At 39.7% G+C, this 25,546-nt stretch overlaps 1 protein-coding gene across 1 annotated transcript in view; it reads right to left on the minus strand.

Moving 5' to 3' along the window:
- Positions 1-25,546, minus strand: part of Malrd1 (MAM and LDL receptor class A domain containing 1) — a 771,085-nt gene that overhangs the window by 40,468 nt on the left and 705,071 nt on the right. The gene's annotated exons all lie outside the window — the stretch shown is intronic.

Here is a 25,546-nt window from a genome sequence, read left to right on the forward strand (position 1 = left end):
AACTAGTTTTCTTACTCTTCCATTTGGTAAAGTTGTTCCCACCAAATTAACAAATCTTTTTTCACAAATAAATACTTGAGGAATGTTTACTATGTACCAGGTACTCTACTAGACATATAAGGATGGATGAAACATGGTTGACAATTTAGAGAACCAAGAATGTAATCTTTAAAAAGTTTATAAGAATTAAAAATACACTTAAAGAGCTGGAGAGATGGCTTAGCAGCTAAGGTATTTGCCTGCAATAGTTTCCATTCTGTAGAACCAACATAAGCCAGATGCACAAGGTGGCACATGCATCTGGAGTTTGTTTATAGTGGCTGAAAGCCCTGGTGTGCCTATTCTCTCCCTCCCTCCCTCTCTCTCTCTTTCTCTGTCACTTTCTCTTTCTCAAATAAAATAAAATAAGATAAAATAAAAAATTTTAAATTACATTTAAACATAACCAAGATACAATATAGAAAATGAAATATGACAAATAAAGTAAAATACTAAAATAATTGAGGAAGAAATTATCTTAAGGATTTATTATTTCAGATACCTAAAATGAAACATGAAAAATCTCAACTGGACACTGGTGGAATGTATGGTATAAGAAATTATATTTTCTCCAAATAATGAAGTGTGTGTATATATTACATAGGATATATTTGTGCTATATAACATATATTACACAATTTTAGAAAAAATATCATCCAGTATATAGGAACTATCTATATCTGATTGTATGTGGAAGATATGTTCAAATATGAGTTAAGTGGATCATAAACTAAAGTCTAAATTTCCTACTTCTTTACAATACTTACTTATACAGTCTTAAAGTCTTTCAAAAGGGTACTCGTTTTTAATATATTATCAAGTAGATTTATAATTTAGAATTATACAGGATAGGGTTCTATATCTTCAATATGTTCCTTAATTAGGCATCATTTTATGCCACTATGTGATGACTATTAAATTCATGTCTGCTGCTCTTGCTGAGAGGAGCCGGTATCACTGTACATCTATAGCTCACACTGATTATATTTTGCAAAAGAGGATGTATTTCTCCATTTCATTGCTGAGAAAATGAAGTCCCAGCAATGGTGAGCTTTGCATCTCCAAGGGATGCAGGCCAAAGGAGGCTGTGGACTGAGGCTGCTCAGGCTATGCTGCTGGCTCTTACACTTGCTTCCCACAGTCATCCTACAACAGAATGCTAAGGCAGACATATATGCTAGTTTCCATTACAACTTGTATTTGACATGAGAGCAGAACTAGCAGTTGAAAATGCTCAGTTGTCACCCTAAGCAACTGGGGTGAGAGCCACCACTGTGGAGCTGGAAAGGTGGCAGGGTTGCTGGGGTCCAGGCAGACATCTGCTTCCAGCCACCAGGCCTTGAGAAAGTCAGACCTCTTCAGTCACTCCTTCATGACTAACAGGATGTGGATGGGAATTACTTAGAACAATGTTCATGAAGTAGACTTTAAATTTTCAAGTACAGTACTAAGATGTTTGCTGTACAATTTCCTTTCTTGTATGAATTCTCACCATGACTATTCTCCAGTGACCATCAGACCCACACCCCAAAAGTCTGGTTTTCCTGAAAACCAGAGCTAACAAGCACCGATCCCAATCCCTTCATAAGCCACTGATGAAGACTTAGGAAGTGCAAAGTCCTTGTCACATCTGCGCTCACAGCTTATCACAAATGCCATACAAAAGAACTAGATGTGAATAAGCCTTGAGGTTCTTGATGCAGGTCCACAGGCAGAGGAAGATCAGCAGGTGTTGAAGGTGTTCTCGTCTGTAGTGGGAAGTCCTCTCTTCTGCCTCTACAGATTTCTCCCCACTGGAAGTGCTCTGGCTGGACAGAAAGTGGGGTAATCTGAATGGTTCTGTTCAGAGCAAGTGTTTCCTGGGTTGTAGACGGAGCACATATCAGGAGAAAGGAAGGGGAAATTGACGTAATCCCTTATCACTTGCCTTATCATCACATGTTGTATGAGAAAAACAAGAATGTAAAAGGAGCCACTAAATAGTCTCTTAGCCAGGACATGCTGAAATTCCACAGTGAGTGCCAGTATTTAATGACGCTGGAGTAATTTCCCACATGACTCATTTGCTCAGGCATGTTTTATAATATTGAAAGTATTAAGTGTAGCCCACCTGAATGAGAAAGATAAATGCCCTGCTTCATTCATGCATAAGGACCTGCTTTCTTAATGCAAATAGAAGAAAAAGGGAGATAAAATAGAATTTAAGTCTATTACCCACAGCCAACACCCCAATCTTTCCTATATTCTAGTAGATCTTCTGTTATTAGCAGGGCATAGCTAAGGCTTAATTGAAATAACGCATTTCTGGGTGTGTGTGGAAACACCCACTCATTAGTCACCAACACCTGAAACACAAACCCCTCCCGTCCTCCTTGTCATCCGTGTACACACCCCAGCTCATTTGTCCCACTGCCAGGGAAAACAAATCAGGAGCCGTATGCTTCCTAAGACTGTTCATGGACTAATGTGCTGAGAACTGGCACAGGGTTTACCCTGGCTGCTTAAGTAACTTGAGTCATCTAAGTGAAAGCAATAAAGCAAGCTTTTCTTCCTTAGAATGTTCTAATAACGAAGTAACACAAGAATTCAAGCAGAGAATGGTGATTTCATCAAGTGTTGCTCTCTGAATATTCAAACTTCAAAATATTATGCATGTCAATAATACAACAACATTATCTAGTACATTTCACTGACTCAGGAAAATGGGGAAAAAACACTTAATTAGGTTGTAAAATGAGAAGAATCATCAACCAATTTTAATATGTTACATTCCAGCACCATAAAGAAATATTTTATGTTTCAAAAAAGATTTGTAGTTTGAAAAACTAACAGATTTGTGTATTCACCCTTTCATTTCACTGCATCCACTGAAATCTCATTCATTTTACCTCATAAATATCTTGTCTTCTGGCCCTATCAGCATCCTGCCATGTGGCTAACGTCCATCATTAATCTTGTATGGGAAAGAGTCCTAAATGGGTGTCTGGCACTGATGTCATTTCATAAGATTTCTCCAATTCAACACCTTCCCTACTTTCCTACAGGTGAGCTCATGTAGAGCGCCTCTGTGTTTGTTGTTGTTGTTATTTTGAAATTTATATGTGTAGGTCTGTGTGGTGTACATGCATGTGTATGTATACATATATGCATATGTGTAGGCCAGGGATCAACATCAAGTGACTTACTCAATTACTCTCCACCATATTTTTTCAGATGGGTATTTGGATAAAGCTAGAGCTCATTTGGTGTCTACTTATATGGCTAGAATTGCTACCCAGTGAACCCTGGGGATCATCCTATTTCTACCTTTCCAGGGCTGGGATTATAGGCTTTTTTTGTGGGTACTTTGGGTCCAAACTGAGGTCCTCATGCTTGCACAGCAGGCACATTACCCAACAAGCCATCTCTTCACTTCCCTCACCCTGCACATAGCGCTTATTCTGAGATGGGCTCTTAATGCCCAATGGGTGTGATCTTAATTCCCACTTGGCTCACAAACCCTTTCCTCCTGTTTAAAGCCTCTTTACCAAAAAACTGTTATATCTCATACTTCTGGGATGTTACATGACATCTATTCTCAGTAGTGGAAGATGCCTTCAGTTCTTAAAAATCTGGATTGTTGTATTTTCCCCTAATGAATGTAGAACAATTCTTCTGGACCCATGGAAGACTTATCTATACTCTAACTTGACTGACACATACTAAATTTAATACCCTGAGAACTGGAAGACAGCACTTGATCACACAGTATTGCAACTGTCAGCTTCCTTTTAATTTATTTCAGGCTGTAAATTTATTGAAGTCAGGGCTGTCTCTTTGTCTGCTCCCATTAGCACCCTCCTGTGCATAAATATTTGCTGAAAATATTCATTACCATCACTGTAATAGGAGTTCACACTTGCATAATATGTTAGACTTCTCAAAGCACTTTTGTTTGGTGAACATATTATCTAATTAACCTTTAGAACTGTCATCTGTAACTTCAGCATCACAATCACCTAGGCTGGTTCACAAGGAATGCTAAGCCCAGCCTCAGAATTTCTGTCTGAAGTGCCTGAGGAATTTCATTTCTGACAGTTTCTCAGGTGATGTTGCCTCTGCTGGTCTTGGGGCCACAATTTGAGAACATTCTGTGGGGATAATTTCCCCAATTCATATAAGAAATGGAACTGGAGTACAATGCCTCTGCAAGTAGTGAATTTAGGCTCTCTGATCTGTTTGTCATTGTAGTATGTGAACAGTATTAAAACATGATAATATAGTTTCTCATAGGACACATTTTGTATATTATTAGATTTTGTCCTCAGGAGATGATACTTACAAATGCAAAGTGCATGCTCCACTTATTGCCATTTCCACTTGAATTTCTAGTCAAGTTGTAGGGAATTGCATCGGCAGGAAAGAAGCACATTCAAAAGTTATTTAAAGTTATTGCAGCACAGTAGACAAAACTTTAATTATTTCTGTGTAGAAAGAAGATAAAATTGTTTTTCTGTTTATTTTGCTCAAGCAGGTTTGTGTGTGGTGATATAGCTAAAGTGATACTTTTAAAAAATTAGGTTAAAAAATCCTGAAGTTGGTGTTTTAAGCGTTCTGTTTCTACTATTTTCCTTTGGTTGTTATGAAGTAAGCTCCCTGGAGTTGAATGAGAAAGAAGAGAATAGAGAAATAGCAAGGATACTAAATAACTCACAAATTGAACAATTGAAGAGGCTACAGGTCAAGAGAAACTTGTCTTTTAAAAAAAGATTTAACAAGGTAAAGGCATGAGGATTTGGTTTGGTTGTGGTTATAGCCTGAAATGATTTAAAAAAAAAATTCTGCTCAGAAAATCCAAGAACATTCCTTAATTCTGAACTCCTACTTTCAGCAAGATCTTAAAGATTTTATTCATTCTTTCTGTCCTAGACATTTTTTTATGGTTGCTGCCCTACCTATTGAAAAATACGTGGAAGCACATGAATACAATTAAGAACATTAGACTAAAAAGGAGTAATAATGGGCTGGAAAGAAAGCTCAGTGGTTAAGGTACTTGTATGCAAAGCCCAACAACCTGGGTTCAATTCACCAATACCCATGTAAAGCCAGATGCACAAAGTGGAACAAGCATTTGGAGTTAGTCTGCAGTGGCTGGAGACCCTGACATGCCCATTCTCATTCTCCATATCTGTGTCTCATCTCCCTATCCCTCTCTACTTGTAAATAAATAATTTAAAAAATTTAAAAATGTAAGGGCTGGAAAAATGGCTTAGCTGATATGGCTCTTGCCTGTGAAGACTAAGGACACAGGTTTGACTCCCTAGAACCAATATATGCCAGATGTCCATGGTGGTGCATGCATTTGGAATTTGTTTTCAGTGGCTAGAGGCCATGGCATGCCCATTCTCTCTCTCTCATAAAGTAAATTAAAAAAATTAAAGGGAGCAAGAATGAAAACTTGTGATGGTTTGAAACACATGTCACCCATGATCCCATGTGTTGTGAATGCTTGGTCCTGAGCTGGTGGCAGTTCGAGAGGTGGATCCTTGCTGGAGGAGGTGAGTTGATAGGGTAGGCTTAGGGATGTTAGACTTAGCTCCCCCTTGTTAGAACTCAGTAGACTCTTGAAGAAACTCTCACCAATTATAATACTTGCTTAAAGCTCAGTTGAGAAACTATGGGGGAGTTTTCTCTCAAACTAAGGAAGATGTTGAAGTTTTTGAGTAGTCTGTGATCACCTTCTGTTTGCTGAGCCTCGCTGCTGCTGCAAGTTCCAGGTGTCATAGACCAGCAGATGCTGCTATCTAGTCTCACACTCAAGACGGTGATGCACTGTCCGAAGCACGATGTGCTGATTCTTGCCTCAGCTGAAACTTTTTGCTGTGTCCTGTGACAGGTATAATGGCCTGAATGTTGGGATATTTTTCACTTATACAAAATTATGATTTATCTCAATTCCCACCTCTCAGGGATGCCTTCACTAACAAACCAAGATATGGCATTGGGCACCCTGCTCCCCATATAATGATCTCTATTTCCCTCATTTTACATTGTTGCATATATATATATGGTTTTTTATGTATTACATTTAATTTGTATTTGTAAGTAAATGCACAGACATATATTATATATACAAACAATTTTTCTTGTACTATATAAACTCAAATCAGAAAGTTTGAATGGGATGGTTGATTTTGAAGGAACAAGAAAAAATTTTAGTAATAATTTTTGTGGAAGAAATGCACAACGGTTCAAATAACACATATTGTATTGAAAAAGCCTTAAATAAATTTCAAGGTAGGTGGTTTGTTCTTTCATAGTTACAGGAACAGGGTGTGTACCATTTTTTTTGTTTTGTTTTTTGAGGTAGGGTCTCACTCTGGCCCAGGCTGACCTAGAATTAACTATGTAGTCTCAGGGTGGCCTTGAACTCATGGCAATCCTCCTACCTCTGCCTCCCGAGTGCTGGTATTAAAGGCGTGCACCACCACGCCCAGCCATTTTTATCCTATATATATGGTTTCAGAAAAGGAGCCAATATTTACCTGGTAGAGCCACATAAAATATTCCACACATAAGAAAATTAAGAATATTTTCATTGACAAATGCCTAAATCTTAAGTATACTTCCCTGGAAGAACATAGCATGTTATGGTTTTCAGTAAAACTTCCTTTTCCTTTCTTATGTACTTCCAATCCAAAAATCAAATATGTTTATTTAAGGATCAGAGTGCCTTAAATACTTAATACTTAAATACTTAATAATACATAATACTTAAAATACTTAAACACTTAAAATCACAATTTTGGTAACCTTCTTCAAGGTCTAGTGAAGAAGTAACATTATATAAGTACTCCTAAACATATAAAATGAATAATAGTCAAAAGTATTATTTCTTAGCAAAGAATAACTAAGGGGCTGGACAGATGGCTTAGCAGTTAAGCACTTGCCTGTGAAGCCTAAGGACCCCGGTTCGAGGCTCGGTTCCCCAGGTCCCACGTTAGCCAGATGCACAAGGGGGTGCACGCGTCTGGAGTTCGTTTACAGAGGCTGGAAGCCCTGGTGCGCCCATTCTCTCTCTCTCCCTCTATCTGTCTTTCTCCCTGTGTCTGTCGCTCTCAAATAAATAAATAAAAAATTAAAAAAAAAAAAAGAATAACTAAGATATTTTCTAGTCTAGAAAAAGTTACTGATGAATTCTCTCAAACTTTCAGTAAAGATTTTTTCAAAATTTTGATAATTTTTATATTTCCATTGTTGTTGCATATGCATATACATATGAATACATGGTATACATATATGCATATTATTCCAAACATGTGAACATATAAAGGCTCATTTGTTCCATAATGCTATATATTTCTGGAATGTAAGCAAATATAACACATCCACCTCATAAATGGTTGATACAGTTAACATTATGCAAAACTACCCAAATTAAATATGGTTGGCATATGTGTTAATGGTTTCTACATTTGTGGATTTAATTACATACACAGCAGGAAATATTTTGAAAAATAATATCTGAATTGAAGAAACATAGATATGTTTCTTGATATTATTCCCTAAAAACACAGTAGAACAATTATTTACAAAGTATTTTCATTGTATTAGTTGCTATGTCTGGAGATAATTTATAATTTACAAAAGGATACATGGAGCTTATATTCGAATACTAAATTATTTTATGTAAGAAATATTGAACATTCATTCACTATGATATCTACAGTGGAGTCTTGGATCCAATCCCCTACTGATATTGAGAGATGATGGCATAGGAAAAAAAACTCATATTAACGGGTGTGCTAGGGTAAATAAGCAAATTATATAAGTTACACTTCTCAAACAAAAAGTGGTGGTCTTGGGCTGGAGAGATGGCTTAGCGGTTAAGCGCTTGCCTGTGAAGCCTAAGGACCCCGGTTCGAGGCTCGGTTCCCCAGGTCCCACGTTAGCCAGATGCACAAGTGGGCGCATGCGTCTGGAGTTCGTTTGCAGAGGGTGGAAGCCCTGGCGCGCCCATTCTCTGTCTCCCTCTATCTGTCTTTCTCTCTATGTCTGTCGCTCTCAAATAAATTAAAAAAAATAAAAATAAAAAAAGTGGTGGTCTTGGCTGGGCATGGTGGCTCATACATTTAATCCTAGCATTCAGGAGGCGGAGGTAGGAGGATAGCTGTGAGTTCAAGGCTGCCCTGAGAGTACATAGTGAATTCTAGGTCAGCCTGGGCCAGGGTTAAACCCTACCACAAAAAATAAACAAACAAAGAAAATTTTTTTAAAAATGTGGTGGTCTTTAATGTGAACCCCCTGGGAAGGATGTGGCCATGGAAGACAGGCTGCAGCCTGCACAGAGGCGGTGTCTCAGGAACAACAGGAATGGCTCATAAGGTAGTGATAGAAGAAAAATGGCCCCATTAGGGGGTGTTTCATTTCTGGAGAAAAATCTTATAAATTTTCAGGACAATAGATCATTTGATACCTGGATGGGAACTACTCAAGAGAGTGAGAGAGAAATGGCTGAAAATAGAGAAAAGAAAGTAAGCAGATGGTACTCATGCTATCAAAGTGACACTGCTTTATCTTTTCCTTATGTTTTGGCAATTTCAATCACAATATCAAATAATTTTACCATAAGCCATGTGTAAGAGAACAAATATTTCTTGTCTAATTAAAAATCTATGTAGATGTGATTATTTTCTGAAACTTTACCTCATTTATCAAGAAGCAAATGCACACTGAGTTGAACGTGCAGCAATGATAAATGGCATGTGTATATTGCTAAGTTTTATTTATATACAGATTCATATAAATATTGAAATATATTTGGATTTGGTTCATATTGTTTATTTATATTCAATACATTTTTAAAGCTCATAATTAAAAATATTCAAATAATATCATGATCTCTCTCTCTCTCTCTATATATATATATATATATACATTTTGTATCATGTACTAAAATGTCTTTTAAAAGTCATTATGATGACATGAAACAGATTTTACATGACGTATTTGTTCAGAAACATTAGTCTGGGCCCAGACCTTTGTCCTGCATGTTATGATAGCAGCGCAAAAGACAGACTCCCTGAGCTCATCCGATTTATATTTGATTGAGGGGAGTGTAGGGTGAGTGTGAGACTAAACAACGAGCAAATATATAAGTGTGAGTCCTTATCATGGAATCAGAGAGCTTGTACTGCCTTTCGAGGAGCAAACAGGAGACTGCAAGGGTGAAGTGTGGACTGTTCTTTCAAAAACTTTCTGATGGGGCTGGAGAGATGGCTTAGCGGTTAAGCGCTTGCCTATGAAGCCTAAGGACCCCAGTTCGAGGCTCGGTTCCCCAGGTCCCACATTAGCCAGATGCACAAGGGGGCACATGCGTCTGGAGTTCGTTTGCAGAGGCTGGAAGCCCTGGCGCTCCCATTCTTTCTCTCTCCCTCTATCTGTCTTTCTCTCTGTGTCTGTTGCTCTCAAATAAATAAATAAATAATTTAAAAAAATTAAAAAAAAAACTTTCTGATTAAATGGAAGAGGTAAATCTTTTGGTAGCTGAACCTGAAAGTGGGAACAAGTGCGGGTGGTCTTCTCTTTCGCTTTAATGTTGTATTTTCAAATGCATGTTTGTTGATTCTTCAGTGGAGAGGCTGGTGTCTGTAATAGAACAATGGCATAGAAGAAATTCTTAGGAAGAGTAAAAGGCAGGCATTCCAGAGCCCATAGGTGAATAAGGTCTTCTCGGGGAGAAGATGTGGTACAAGACTAGTGAAGGCCGATTTACAGATCAGTTAGAGATAACGTAGCCATTCTCTAATAAGAGAAACCTTAGAGGAGTTGAGGTAAGTAAGTTGAGGTAAGGGGTTGGAAGGCTTGTCCAGAAAGAAGAAAACACAGAGGGAGTATATTTGACTCTTACAAAGGAATAAAACAAGGAATCTGAAGTGGCATTTTTCAGCCAATTGTCAAACTTTGCTAGGTTATCTTTCATGTGGGTACATGTGAGTGTATGTTAGAGAGAGAACATTTTGCTATATTTATATTGTTATTAAAGTGTTACATTAATATTATTAAATATATTCAAGTTGCTATGGAAGTCTTACTCCCTCACTGCAGCTACACTTTGTTATTCTATGTAATAAAATCCATGTGATACCCCCACACACACATTTATGACTAATAATATCATTGATGAGCTAATAATATCATTGAATTTTTTTTATTTTTCCAAAACAAACTAACCATTTTATTTTAATTTCTTAAGCTGTTATTCTTTTGTGGCTAGTTGTTCAACTCTAAAACAATTTCTCAGAACAATTTTCTACTAGATCAAAACACTGGACAAACTATTACTGCTTTTTGCTTTGTAAAAAGAATCTGTGTGTGCGTGTGTGTGTGTGTGTATACCTCTGTATGTATGCCCTTGTGCTGCCCAAGGAGCTCATGGTAGCCTCCGAGCAAAATATTAGGCATCCCCTTCATTGCTCTTTGATCTTTGATTTTTTAAAAATTATTTTTATTTATTTATTTGACAGACAGAGAAAGAGAGAGAGATAAAGAAGGGAGGTAGAGACAGACAGAGAATGAATGAGTGTGCCAGGGCCTCCAGCCACTACAAAGGAACTCCAGATGCATGTGCCACCTTATGCATCTGGCTTATGTGGGTCCCGGGAAATCGAACCTGGCTCCTTTGGCTTTGTCAGCAAGAGCCTTAACTGCTAAGTCATCTATCTCCCCAGCCTTTGCATCCCCATTCTTACTTGAACTTGAGCTTGTGTTTTACAAGCCTAGGCAATTCCTTGGTCTCTTTGTTCTTAGATTAGGGTTTGGTTTACTCAACTCTGAGAAGGTACTCCTTCATCTGCACCATCTACTGTGTTATCAACCTTTCTTGTCCTTCATTATTTAATTTTTATTATCCTACTTTGTAGATTCATGATTTTTTGTTGAGACTGAAAAGGGAGATGTGATAAGTGCCTGTGGTACCAGCTCCCCTCCCCCCAGCTACTATAATCCTCTGCAACTATATTTAGCTGTTTAGATGTGTAGTTATAGAAAGAATAGGTAGTTGGATTCACTCAGTAGTTTTCTTAGTAAACATGGTTCCAGGAAAAAGGTGAGAGTGTTTACCACCAAGACAGTATATTCAATAATGGACTATGAAATATAAATTCCTAAGAATAGTTGTACCACTTTTGCAGAAATACCCTAAGAACTCGAAGTCAACTTACCACAAATATATTTGCACATCCAAGTATTAGTGCATTATTCATAATCTCTAGGAAATAGAAGCAACCTAGATATTGGTCAAGTAATAAATGTATAAACAAAATATGGTACAAACAATGGTGTATCATGTTATTGTAAAGAAAAATAAATCAAGACATTTACAGGAAAATGGACTAAAACTTGAAATCATTAGGTTAAATTAAATAATCAATACTCAGAATAACAAATATCCAATGTTTTCTTTCATATGTGGGATCTTGATTTAAAATCACACATACACACACAAACACCACACATATTACACACATTTATATTTATGGGTAGGTAGAGCATGAAGCAAGAAAGATCTTAAAGGGGAGGAAAGGTGAAGAGGGGACTGCCTGGGTGAAGGTAAGAGACAAGGAACCAGTGTGGAGGTTATGAGGGTGGGAAGTGGAGGAGGGAAATGAATGAGAACAAATTATGATACTATATACATTCATTATTGTGCCAGAATGAAACCTACAATTTTCTATAGTAACCTACAAATTAAGAAAAATGAAAGAGAAGAATGGAAATAAGGACTAGGGGAATATGAGAAAGAATGTGGACACTGGCTTGAAGCCAGCAATGTGGGACTATGAACGAAGGCAGGACACTGCAGCGAAGGAGCTGGGCGGCTCACGTGGTCTGAAAGTGTGCGACACCACCACAGCAAGTGTTGCAGCCCTTCCCAACCAATGTAGCAATATATGGTGAAAATGTCTAGAATTCGATTTTGAAAATGACAAGGTCTGTATGTGTAGAAGGAAAACAAATAATCAAGAAGCCGGGAATTAAAAAAGAAAGAATACTGAGTTTATTCTCATGGTTACTTAAGAAAATGACCGTCATTAAAGAAAAGAGATAAATAAACCCCCAAACTAAAATCAATGAGTATGGAGACAGACCACAGACACTGAGGAACGGAAAGTAGTATAGCTTCAAACAGCAGAAGCTTTGAAAAGAAGAATACATTTCTGAGGAAACAATTAGGTTTTAAAAGGATATTCCTGCCTTGGATTTGAATTCTAATCGTGGCATAACTTGTGAAAGCAAGGTCAGCCTATACTGAAAATGCTTCAGGGAAGCCAGTGTCCTATTATAATAAGGAGGTAAAAGAAAGTATTACAGAAATTAACAGGGTGGGGTGATAGGAGGCCAGAGATTTGAAGGCACAGGAGATACAAGGAAACACTCCTGGGAAAATGAAGAGAGGTTCACAGGTGAGTTAGTGCCTTATTAAAGATACATATTGGTGTATTAGTCACTGTCCTCAGTTCTATGTTTAGGTATCTCACAAGAAGCAACTTAAGGCAAGATGGGTTTCTTCTGATATATAGTACAGCTCAAGCGTATACAGCCCATAGTGGCCAGGAAGGCATAGTGGCAGAACGAGAAGGCCATTCATCAATGTGTCTGTACTCAGAAGAGTTATACTCTTTCCAATTTATTTAGACAGGAGCCAAGCCCACAGACGATACCACCCACAGCTGAGATGGATCTTGGTGACTGGCTTTTGGCTTAAATCTTTTGTATACAAGATTAATAATTGACTTTATATTAAAATGTCTTTTATAATAAAATACAAAAATATTTATAAGAAAGGGGCAAAAACATCCCAGTAATACACAGATGGTATGACCTCAATTTTAAAGTAAAGATACAGTAGCATATTAATTTTTGGTTACTTTTGTGATTTTAGGTTTTATTCTTGATGTGCTTATGAAATTTTTAATTAAGTTGTTAAAAACTTCCTGTTCAATATAGAAAGCAAGACCAAATGTCTTTGAAAACAAATAACAGGGGGCTAGAGAGATGGCTTAGTGTTTAAGTAACTTGCCTGCAAAGTCAAAGGACCTTGGGTCAATTCCCCAGGACCCATGTAAGCCAGATACATAAGATGGCACATGCATTTGGAGTTCGTTTGCAGTGGCTGGAGGCCCTGGTGTGCCCATTCTCTTTCTCTTTCTCTCTCTCTCTTCCTCTTTTTCTCTCTCTCAAGTAAATAAATAAAAACAAGAACAAGAAAAAATTAAAATAAACAAATTGATTGGATTCAATTTTTCCCATTAAATGTAGTTTTTTTTTTTTAACATTACTATCTAAAGCTCCTTAGATTAGAATACAAGTTTGTTTCCTTTATATGCAGAGGTCATATCATTTTCAGCGTAGAACTAAGCTGACACTTTACACTAGTTACTTCCAGCCTGTATTCACCATCAACTACTTACAAAGCTACTTAAAGAGGAAAAAACAAATATCACAAGCTATAAAAACCCCACTAAAAATTAGTGCACCAGAAATTTCTGGATTGCATGATTTTTCTGCTGAGTATACAACAGTTTAGAAACACTATAACAAAATAATACAATGCAAAATAAATTAGGATAGATTGGATTAATCATTAAATTAATAATGTAAAATGTAAGGGGCGGGGAGATGTCTCAGTTGGTGGAGTGCTTGCAGCACAAAATGAGCACATTGGTTCAGTTACAGAGTGCCCGTGTAAATGCCAGGTGGATATGGCAGGCAGCACACTTGTAGTCCCAGTGCTCGGGAGGTAGAGGCAAGGAATCCCAGGACCAAGCTGGCTAGCTAGACGAGTCAAACTGGTGAGTGCTGGCTTCAAGTGAGAAGCCCTATCTCCTTAAATAAAATGGAGACTGGTGGTTTGGGACAGGATCCCAAGATGGAGTCACCATGGTGACTTGCCCACTAACAGAATGGTGACAGAGGCATGGGGAAGTGGACTGTCCACATTCTTCAAGAAGCCACCTGGCCACTATCACCTCCTTGCCTAACAAGGCCCCAGGTCATGATTTCCTTCCTCCTTATCTCATGAGTCACCTGGCTACTGGTCTGGTGTCACAATCATGTGTAAATGGTTAATGTAATGATCTCTTCTAAAGGAACTTATCTATTCAACTTAACAAGTGATTTTTTTTCCTTCCTCACCTTCCCCCACCTGAAAATGCCCTATAAAGCCCATTACCTAAAAACTAAAGTTGGCTGTGCTCCTCTCTTGTGAGTCAGCCCTGACAGCTTGTTCTTTTCCTGAATAAAAGCTTTCACCTTTGCCTCAGAGTGATTTGTGTGGTCTTAGTTACTCCCAAAACCTTACATCTGGTGACTGGGATGGGAGGCCCCTGGCTGATCCACCCCCAGGTAGCTGGACCTCCTTTTCCTGGCCAGACCACCAAGTGGCCGCCAACCCTGTGAAGGCTCTGGACTGTCTGCCTGGTGCTGGCTCTTCCTCTTGCCATGATTTGACCACACTTTTCTCCCTTCCTTCATCTCCTTTGTCCCCCTCGGTAAATGTCCCTCTCAGCTTGGCCTGCTCTTGGGTTTATTCTCTTCTTGTCTAAGCCATACTGGCATGCCAGGCCACACAATCACCCTCCTTTGGGTCCCAACCCCAGGTCTCAAGAAAGATGTGCTGTCTACAACTCAGGTCGCTCCCTCTCAGGTCTACTGCACCCTAAGTGGCACCTTTTGGCTTTGATCCTCTGGTCTTGGGACACTTTCTCCCCTCCCTTTTTTCCATCCACCTCCTGAGGTCTCATCTTTCATTGCCAGCCACTTACTCCATTGGGAACACAGACACCTGCCTTGCCCACTAACAGACAAAACAGCCACCAGTCAAGTCCTGTATGGCCTCTGGCTATGTGGGAGGTGCAGGTCCCATTCACCCTAACAGGTCAGGGGTCATATTGGTGTTCTGTGTAAATGCAGTGTAAGCCCTGCTTCCTTGTTTCCATCTTTCCTGTCTGCTTGCACTAGCCCTTTTACTATACTCTCGTGCTCCCATGGGAAATAAAACCTCTAAGCCATTTTCTTTTACCCTCCCTGGCGTGCCTCTTTAAGAACTTAAAAGCCTCTATGACTCTTGGATGCTGTCAAACTTCATCATTGGAACTTTTTCTGCAACAATATAAGTTGAAAAAATGGGTACAAATGGCCTAATGAAGGTACTTTCAATTTCCCAATTCTCACTCATTTAGAAAATTTCTGCCACTGCACAGGGAAATGGTCCAAAACACCCTATATTCATGTATTTTTCTCTCTACATGTACAGCCCTCTCTCTGATCTACCTGCTCTTCTCACCAGGTCCTTCCAGCCAAAATCTCAGGAACGCACTCTAACTCAACCTCTCCCCCATATGCTTCCTCATCCTCTGATTTTGATGCAGATGTCATAGATGACTTGGCCCCAACAGCTCCTCCAGCTCCCTCAACCTCTCCTGATTCCCTGCCTGATACCTACACTCCTACTCCATCCCTCCGTCTGTTTCCTGTTCTGCCTTCTTCATGCCCTGCACTGCCACCGTCTCCCATCTCCTCTCCTCCCCTTTCCCTCCTTCCCAACATACACATTCTTGCACGGATGGAATGTTGTACCATTACGTGAGATAGCAGATGCTGAAGGACTCATTTGCATTCCTGTTCCTTGTTCCATGTCTTATCTATCCCAGATTGAGAAACATCTTGGGTCCTTCTCCACTGATTCAACCCACTATACCAAAGAATTTCGCTACCTCATCCAGGCCTATGACCCACTGTGGCATGATCCCTTGTAGCTCTTTCCTCCACTCTCACTCCTGAAGAATGAGAATGTATTTGGGTGGCCACTCAGGCCCATGCTGATGAGGCTCACTTAACTGATAACACTTTCCCCATAGGGACACTTGCTGTCTCCAGAGAGGGCCTTGACTGGGAATATTATGTTCACACTAACTCCCCCAGGAGAGTGGCCCATGATGGTTCTTTGTCTTCTTACTGATCCCCCAAAAGCATCACATAAGTTTGTCAATTTTGACAAACTCCAGATGCTTAACCAGAGGCCTGAAGAAAATTCAGCTGAATTTATGAGATGCCTAATTTAGGCACTCACCTAATATACTCTCCTTGAACCTGCTTCTCATGAAAGCATGATAGTTTTCAATGCCCATTTTCTGTCCTATCTGTCCCTGACATCAGGAAAAAACTTAAATGCCTAGATCTCAAGAAAAACTCTTTCTTTCTCTCTCTGTCTCTCTCTCTGACTTACTGCTCACATTCTGTGTTCCTCCTCATGCTAGATCCCTCCCTTACAAAGGATCCAAGTTTCCCCTTCCTGTCTCTGAGGTTGATCCCAGGGTGTGGGACACTTCCTCACCAGCACTAACCTCTCACAAGACACCTATCCTCATCAGACTCAAAGACCTCACATCCTCTCCCCGCCATTCTCAATACCTAATCTCACTTAAACATTGCCAAGAGCTCAAACCCATTATTTCTCATTTGTTCCAAGCTCATCTTCTTTGCCCCATTCATTCCCCTTGCAATACTCCAATCTTGCCTGTTATCACACCTGATGGGACCTATCTCTTAGTCTAAGACTTGAGTCTAGTCAAGCCCGCTGTTATGCCCATCTATCCAATAGCCCATAACCCCTACACTCTCCTCTCTCATATCCCCTCCTCCACTACTCATTTTTCAGTTCTTGACCTCAAAGATGCTTCTTCTCCATCCCCCTCAATCCTGGTTCCTATGATCTCTTTGCTTTCAGCTGGGAGGACCCCAGTACTCATACTGAATCTCAAATCACCTGGACTGTCTTTCCCCAGCGTTTTAGAGACCCCCCCCCTCCTATTTGGTCAAGCTCTCTCCACCGACCTTTTGTCCCTGGATCTGTTGCCCAGCACACTTTTACAGTATGTCGATGATCTTTTGCACTGCCCATCCTCTTTTTCTCTATCTAAACTAAATACCAACAAACTCCTTAAGTTTCTGGATCTAAGGGATATCAAGTTTCCACCCCCACCTCCATAAATCTCAACTGTCCTTAACCGAAGTTAGATACCTTGGTTTTCTCCTAACCCGTATCTCATGACAACTCACTCTAGAATGCAAACAACATCTTTACTCCCTGTCCCCACCTACCTCTAAGGAAGAAAACCCTTATTTTCTTGGCTTTTCTAGGTTGCTTAGAATGTGGATTCCAAATTTTTCCCTCCTGGCAAAGCCCCTATATGACAAAGCTAAGGGAGACCTTCATGAACCCCTAGACCCCACGTCAGAGAAAGATGCAGCCTTCTCCTGCCTGTGCAAAAAATGCCATTTTGAAGCTCCAGCCCTTGTATTTCTAGACCTTTAACAGCCTTTTCTTCTTCTTTTTTGTTTTTGTTTGTTTGTTTGTTTTGCTTTTCAAGGTAGGGTCTCACTAACTCAGACTGACCTAGAATTCACTATGTAGTCTCAGGGCCTCAAACCCATGGCAAGCCTCCTACCTCTGCCTCCCAAGTGCTGGGATTAAAGGTGTGTGCCACCATACCAGGCACCTTTTCTTCTTCATTCCACAAAAAAGGGAGTATGGCACTTGGAGTTCTGGGTCAGATGAAGGGTCCATCCTTTGCCTCTGTAGCTTATCTTTCTAAACAACCAGGAACTTCTGTCCAGGCTGGCAACCATGCCTATGTGCGCTTGCTGCAGCAGCTCTCCTGGCCCAAGAGGCAAAGCATTCACATGTGTACAACTCACTGTCCTCTCCCCCAACGGGCTTAAAGATCTACTCTCTTTTCTGCCTGTCACTATGGTGGGTACTTTTTAGGATGGGTTGAAGCTTTTCCTATGACAAGAGAAACTACAAACATAGTCACCTCTCAAATTCTTGAATCTGTTATGTCCTGCTTTGGCCTTCCCCTTACCATTCAACCAAAACTGGACCAGCCTTCATTTTCAAGGTATCCAGAGCCCTGGGAATAGATTGGAAATTTCATATTCTATATAGGCCTCAATCCTCAGGAAAGATAGAAAGAGAAAATGCCATTCTCAAAACTCACCTAACTAATCTGACATCTGAACTTCAACTATCCTGGCTCTAGCTCCTTCCACTTGCATTAGCTGGAATAACAGCAACTCTTCAAGTCCCCTCCTTCCTTAGCCCTTTTGAACTCATATATGGGCACCCCTTTTGTTAAACAATCTTCTCCCACTACCAGACATTCCTCTCCATGGGTTCTTACCAAATTTCAATTTTCTCTGTGACCTTCTCTGGGATCATGCTGTCCGCCTTCTTCCCCAACCATCAGAGGAAGGCACAACTCTTTCATTTAACCCTGGGGATTGAGTCTACCTTAAATAGTCTTGCCCACAGGGACTGTACTTCATATGGTAAGCCTAACCATTGTCACAATGGCAAGGCTTCATGACATCCCCAGTTGGATCCACCTATCACAGCTCAAGAGAGTCAAGTCACCTCTATCCTACCCTACCTCATCCAGGGATAAGTACATCTCCCCCAATGGGTCCTCTCCAAATTAAAATCTCTCATGTTCCTACTGTTCCCCCAACACCAGAATGCTCCTCTTTAATACATGCATCCCCTTTCTCTCCTTTCCCTTACCCCAAGCCTTCTATCTCTTGCCCCTGAGTGCTTATCCCCTCTCCCACCTCGCACCAGGCATTTTGATGTCATAGCTATTGACAAGGATAACAAGCTCCTTAATTCTTCTTTCTGTTTTCTCATGGGGTGTGCAGAGCCATGGTTTCCACAGGCACTTTTTCACACATATATGTTACTACAAACATGCACACACACATGCATACATACCACACACATACACATATCCAAAAATAAAAACAAGGGTAACAGTGACTATACCCATCGTGACTAATATGTGTCTCAATTATGAGAATGTATGAAGCAGAAAGACATGGAAATAATGACAATGATATTTTAGATTGTACTATTTTGTTGGGTTAGACACAAGTGGAAGAAAATATCTAAAGCTTTTGTACTGGCTTGATTCAGCAATCCTACTCCTTAGTATCACTTTACTGTTGCAGTCAGGTTCACATTGCTGGTAGAAATCACCAAACAGAGAGCAGCTTGTAGGGGAAACGAGGTTTACTTTGTCTTACATGCTTGAGGGGGAAGCTTCATGATGACAGGGAAAATGATGGCATGAGCAGAGGGTGAACATCACTCCCTGACCAACATAAGGTGGACCATAGCAACAGGAGAGTGTGCTAAACACTAGCAAAGAGGGAGCTGTCTATAACACTCATAAGCCTGCCTCCAACAATACATTGCCTCCAGGAGGCATTAAATCCCAAATCTCCATCAGCTTGTAACCTAGTATTCAGAACACCTAAGTTTATGGGGGACACCTGAATCAAACCACAGCAAACACCAACTCTCTGTGGGTCCTGGACCATTTTTGGGATGGTCTTGACCTGGTTCTTGTCACTGTTAGGGCCTATAACTGGGCTATACTTGCTACTTCTGGCTCGCTGTCTTGTGAGATGCATCCAAAATCAGATGGACTGATTTACCCACTGAAAATTCAACCAAATTTAATGACCTGTCCTTCCTCTATCTACTACCAGCCTCTAGCCACCATAGAACCTCCTCATCATCACCTGTCCTGAAGAAAAATCTGTCAACCATATTATCCAAGCTTTCGAGTAAAAACTCGTCACCCCATGGTTAACTTGAAGACAATACAGAAGAGAAACCACCATCCCTTATTATCAACAAAAGGCTAGAATGTTAGGTTGGGATGGGTTGTCAAGATTGAGTCACCAAGGGCAGCAGAATGGTGTGAGAGGCATGGGGAAGTGAACTGTCCACATTCTTCAAGAAACCACCTGGTCATTATTGCCTCCTTGCCTAATAATGCCCCAGGTCACGGTTTGCTGCCCACTTATATCATGAGTCACCTAGTCACTGTTCTGGTGTCATGCCCTAGCTATTTTACCATAATCATGTGTAAATGGTTAATGTAATGATCTCCTTTAAAGGTATTTCTCTATTCAACTTAAAAATGAGGGGTTTTTATTTTCCTTCCTCACCTTCCCCCAACTGAAAAAGCCCTATAAAGTCCACTACCTGAAAACTCAGGTAGGCTGTGCTCCTCTCTTGTGAGTCAGCCCTGGCAACTTGTGCATTTCCCAAATGAAAGCTTTCACCTTTGCCTCAGGGTAGTTTGAGTGGTCTTAGTCACTCCCAAACCTTACAAAGAGCAATTGATGAAGACACCCAACATTAACTTCTGTTTTCCACATGTACTTTTGCACACACATATGTGACTACAGACATACAAACATGCACACACACATGCATACACACCACACACATGCACATATTCAAAAAACAAGAACAAAAGTGACTACATTCATTGTGGCTAATATGTGTCTCATTTATGAAAATGCATGAAGTGGAAAGACCCGGAATTAATGCAAATGATATTTGAGAGTGTACTATTTTGTTGGATTAGATACATATGGAAGACAACATCTAAAGCTTTTGCGGTAGTTTGATTCAAGTGTCTCCCCTTAAACTGATGCATTCTGAGTGCTAGGTTCCAAGCTGATGGAGATTTGGGAAATAACACCTCCTGCAAGCAGTTTATTGTTGGGGGTGGGATTAATGGTATTATAGCCAGTTTCCCTTTGCCAGTGTTTGGCACACTCTCCTTTTGTGTTGTCTACCTGATATTGGAAAGGAGACGATGTTTACCCTCTGCTTATGCCATAGTTTTCCCCTGCTATCTTGAAGCTTTCCCTTGACTCTGTAAGCCAAAATAAACCTTTTTTCTCACAGGCTTCTCTTTGTTGGTGATTTCTAGCCAACAATATGAACTTGAGTGCAATAGTAAAGTTGGTCCCAGAGGAGAGGGACTATTGCTGCTGGAAACCTGACTGTGAGTCTTTGAATTTCTGGAACTGTTTTGCAGGAAGAATGTGGAAGGATTTGAAATCTTTGTCTAAGAGATGACTTCTAGTGTTGTAAGTACAGTTTGATGGACTATTTTGGTTAAAGTTGAAAGACTTCACTGCTGTAAGAACTGTGGACTGTTAGAAAAAGCTTTGCCTGCACTGGGCTAGAAGCAGTTTGTATGAGAGGCTTGCTGTTATGCCTGTGTCCTGAGGACTTGTGCAGGGTTACATTACACAGAAATGGACTAGTGTGAGCAGCTGGATAAGAGACAGAAATGAACTCTTTGCACTGAAACTTCTGCTTGTTCAGGTGCAATTATATGAGAGGTTACAACTTTTGAGATTGGGCCAGCTGACCTGCTTTGGGACAACAGGCAGAATATAAACTCTTTTGAAGGGACCCGAATGCTGAAGGAATGTCCTGTTCTTCAAAGCCTTCTTTATCCCACTTCCCAGATTAATAACTTTGCACCCCATTATGGTATTGTGGAGTATGACAAAAGGTAAAGAGAAGGTCATTGAATTTGCAACACAGTCTTTGTTTTAGAAATGGCCATGAGCAGTGTGAAGCAGGATTGTCTTCATGGTGACCCAATGGAGCTGTGAGGATCGACCATGTGTTGTAGTGGAGACCCAGTGGAGATGCCAGGACCATGAGATGGCTGCTAAGGAGAGCTTCCAACACCGATGAAGTTTTCTAGGTCTGTGAGAAGCCTAGCTGAAGGGCTGGAATTGGAATTCCAAAGACTTGTTGCTGGTTAGATTGATCAGTCTTGGAGATTTGTCATTGATAAAGATTGTTGGATTTGGAACTATAGATTTTGATATTTACTCTACATAAATCTTGCATTCGTTGGATATTTTTTGGCTATACCAAGTACCATTTTTTGCAGTGTGACTGTTCATTCTGTGCTATTACTATTTTTTTTATTATGGCTCAGTTAATAGACCTTGGACTATGAAGATGTTTGAACATCATTGTGATTCATAGAAACTACGGGAACTTTTAAAGTTGTACTGAATGCATTGTATTTTATATCATGAATGGTTATCCTTTTATAGGGGCCAGGGGCTGAATGTGGTGGTTTGGTTCAGGTGTTCTCCATAAACTTAGGTATTCTGAATGCTAGGTTCCCAGCTGATGGAGACTTGGGAATTACTGCCCCTGGAGGCAGTGTATTTCTGGAGGCAGGCTTGTGGGTATTGTAGTCAGTTTCCCTTTGCCAGTGTTTGGCACACTTTGTTGTTGCTGTTGTCCATCTGATGTTGTCAAGGAGGTGATTTCAAACCTCTGTTCATGCCATCATTTTCCCCTGCCATCATGGGACCCCCCTCCCCAAACAAGTCTGTAGGCCAAGATAAAACTTTTTTACCACAAGTTTCTCTTGGTTGAGTGATTTCTACCACTAAGATGAACCTTACTGCAACAGCTTTCAAGTCCTTACAATAGGTCTGGACTTTGAAAAGCAAAGCACAGCTAAAAAGAACTATTTATCTCATGAGGAAAGCTGGAGGCAGCTTATAAAATATTCAGCATTTCCAAGTAAAACCTGACTACTGGAAATACACCTGGAATTCTGTCCATCTGCATTCATGATACTTACCATGCATATTAAGTGATGTTTTTCCTCTTAGCCTGCATAACCCTGAAGGCATTCTGAAAGTGTGTCTTAGTTGCTGCTTTGTATGTAGCTTGGGACAGGAGGAAGCACTGTGGGGTCATCCAATAGTATACATGTTTGAAATTAAATTGTACTGAGTATCTATACCTTCTCATCTGAATGTATGTGCTAACTCAGAAAAATAAGAAAAATCAGAAATTCAAAAACAGAAACTGAGAACTATTTCTTCAAGTCATAAATGTAGCATGTTAAATAAATATACCCAAATGACTTTTTCCATTTTCATTCCCCATAACTGAACACCCCATACTAAATAATTTATAGAACATAAAGGTTTAAGTTGGTTTTGGCTCTGAAGGTTGCAATGTTCAAAGTTTGTGTCTCTTATAATTTTGTTGTTGTTGTTGGTAGGGACTTGGCAGAATCCAAAGGCAGAAAGAACAACATATATTGAGACAGAAGAAGTTTAACTTGGGTCTCTCGTTTTTTAATAAGGTTACTAATATAATCAAGGGGTTCCAATCTCATAGCTTCACCTAATCCAAATCATTTACTACAGGGTTCACTTGGTATACATCCTTATTCTTCTCAATGGGGATCAAATTTCAACTCACACTTTGATGGGCATGTTCAAATCATAGTGTCAGTGTTTGGCATGTTATGACTGAAACATTAATTATATGTTTGGACTCTGTGCCTAGTGGAGAATCAGAAATCATTTTCTTACTGGAAGAATTCTTACTAGAAGAATTATTTCAATGTCATTTCACTAGAGGAAACACCCACAAAGATGTAGGAATAAAAGTTAGTAATTGGGATAGAGGATACTCTTTCAGATTTAGTCTGACAGGTGACATCACTGTTGGTGGAAATGTGGTTAGGGGAAAGCCATCATAATCTCAGGCTGTGCACTGCTTTTTATACAATGTGAGTGTTTTCTATTTATCAGTTCAGAAGATGAATGATGAAACAGCAGGGATGAAAAGATCCTTAGAACTATAGTGTGGCTCTGAAAATGAGGTTTTCTGGCCATCAGTCAACATGTTACCAAAGATCACAATTTGAAATTTTTTTCTTTTTGATGACAGCATTTTATTAGGCATCCAAACCTGGCTTTCAGCTCACATGCTCTGGCCACAACCTTCCGAATGCTAGGAATACAGGAACATGCCATCATGCAAGCTCACCATTCTGGTTGAGATAGGGCTTTAAATCTGCCAGGTACATAAACACCTTATATACTCTGCTACTGACATTAGTCCATAAAGGATTAAAAGAAAAATAAGTATTTATCATTAAGTATTTATCATGTTACAGAAAGTCGGAAGGTACATTATACTGAAGGTCTAGTGAATAATATACTATTAGAAGAAATTGCTCTGATGAGGAAGACAACCAATGAAATGAGAAGAAAATGGTTCAAATAGGAAAATGATAAGGAAGATTATGTGGAAATTAAAATCAACTGAGTTAAAAAATAAAAGTAAAACAAGTTGGAAGTCATGCATATCAAAATGACTATTTCAAGAAAATGTTTGCTAATGAAGAGAAAAATATATCTGATCATCTATCCATGTGTAGAATACAAAAATATATAACTGTTCTGTGCTTCAGTTTTCTTGTCAAGGAAATACATGCAGATAAAAGCAGATATATCTTATGACTATTTTAAGTATTATCTCATTAATGTATGTGAGTGCTCAAAGTGATAAGGCACATACTTGGCATTTTATAATGATTAACTATTAGTATCATAACTAAATATTTATTAAGATCTTAATATATGCCATGCATAATGTAAATTATTAGAACAGTAGTGCCTATAGCAACTGATAAACAATAGATCAGATGACTGGTTGAGTAAATGTCAAAAGACTGAAATAGGTAGGAAAGAGCTCCCTGTCCTAAAATAATCTAAATGACTAAAGAGAAAAGTGTTGGGGGGGGGGGGGAACGGACAAATTATTTATTATGGCAGCTCAGTGAAAAGACAGTTCTATGTTTTGCCAATTAAAATAGTCAAAAGAGGGCTGGAGAGATGGCTTAGCAGTTAAGCGCTTGCCTGTGAAGCCTAAGGACCCCGGTTCGAGGCTCGGTTCCCCAGGTCCCACGTTAGCCAGATGCACAAGGGGGCGCACGCGTCTGGAGTTCGTTTGCAGAGGCTGGAAGCCCTGGCGCGCCCATTCTCTCTCTCTCCCTCTATCTGTCTTTCTTTCTGTGTCTGTCGCTCTCAAATAAATAAATTTTAAAAAAATGTTTAAAAATAAATAAATAAAATAGTCAAAAGATAACAAACCATTCATCTTCTAAAATAAATCCTTAGCTCCATTAATTCTTCACTTCTCTCTTTACAAACATCACCACTGTTTTCTATGGATCCTTCTAGAAAAACCCATGCAGTAATAAGAATATTTTCAGAAGTAAACCAAGAATGACCCAGAGTGTTGTTCAACTGTGACCAACATTACAGTGAAAACTTAATGATAGGAAATTAGAATCAATGGGAAGTACCACATGAGGTAAATAGAAAGGTAATAAACATGCATGCTGAAAGTGTCCGTAATTGAACTTCTGGTCAAATTCCTTGTCCCCATCCTACCTCATATGTGTAAGGAATTTTGATCAAAGGCATGGATAAGCTGGGTAGGAATTTCCCAACTTGTGGTGTAGTAGCTGCAACTCCTGACCTTCACTCTCAAGTTCTCTCTAGAATTACACATGGTTGCGCTTCTAAGTTGTTCTTTGTTTGGAAAGCAGGGTATAAGGCGACGATCATTTAAAGTGGCTTTTCTGCTTGTTATTGTGGCTTGCTGTGTTCCTGCTTCTCACGAGCAGCAGTGCTTATGCTATCCGTTCTCTCAGGTGCTGCTGTGAGCAGAACATCGGCAATGTGCACAAAGACCCCACACTGACTGCATGGAGGACAGCGTTTTCATCATGTCCATGTCTCAGATTGATTCTGC

Source organism: Jaculus jaculus, chromosome 15, assembly GCF_020740685.1.
Source record: "Jaculus jaculus isolate mJacJac1 chromosome 15, mJacJac1.mat.Y.cur, whole genome shotgun sequence".
Lineage (NCBI taxonomy): Eukaryota > Metazoa > Chordata > Mammalia > Rodentia > Dipodidae > Jaculus > Jaculus jaculus.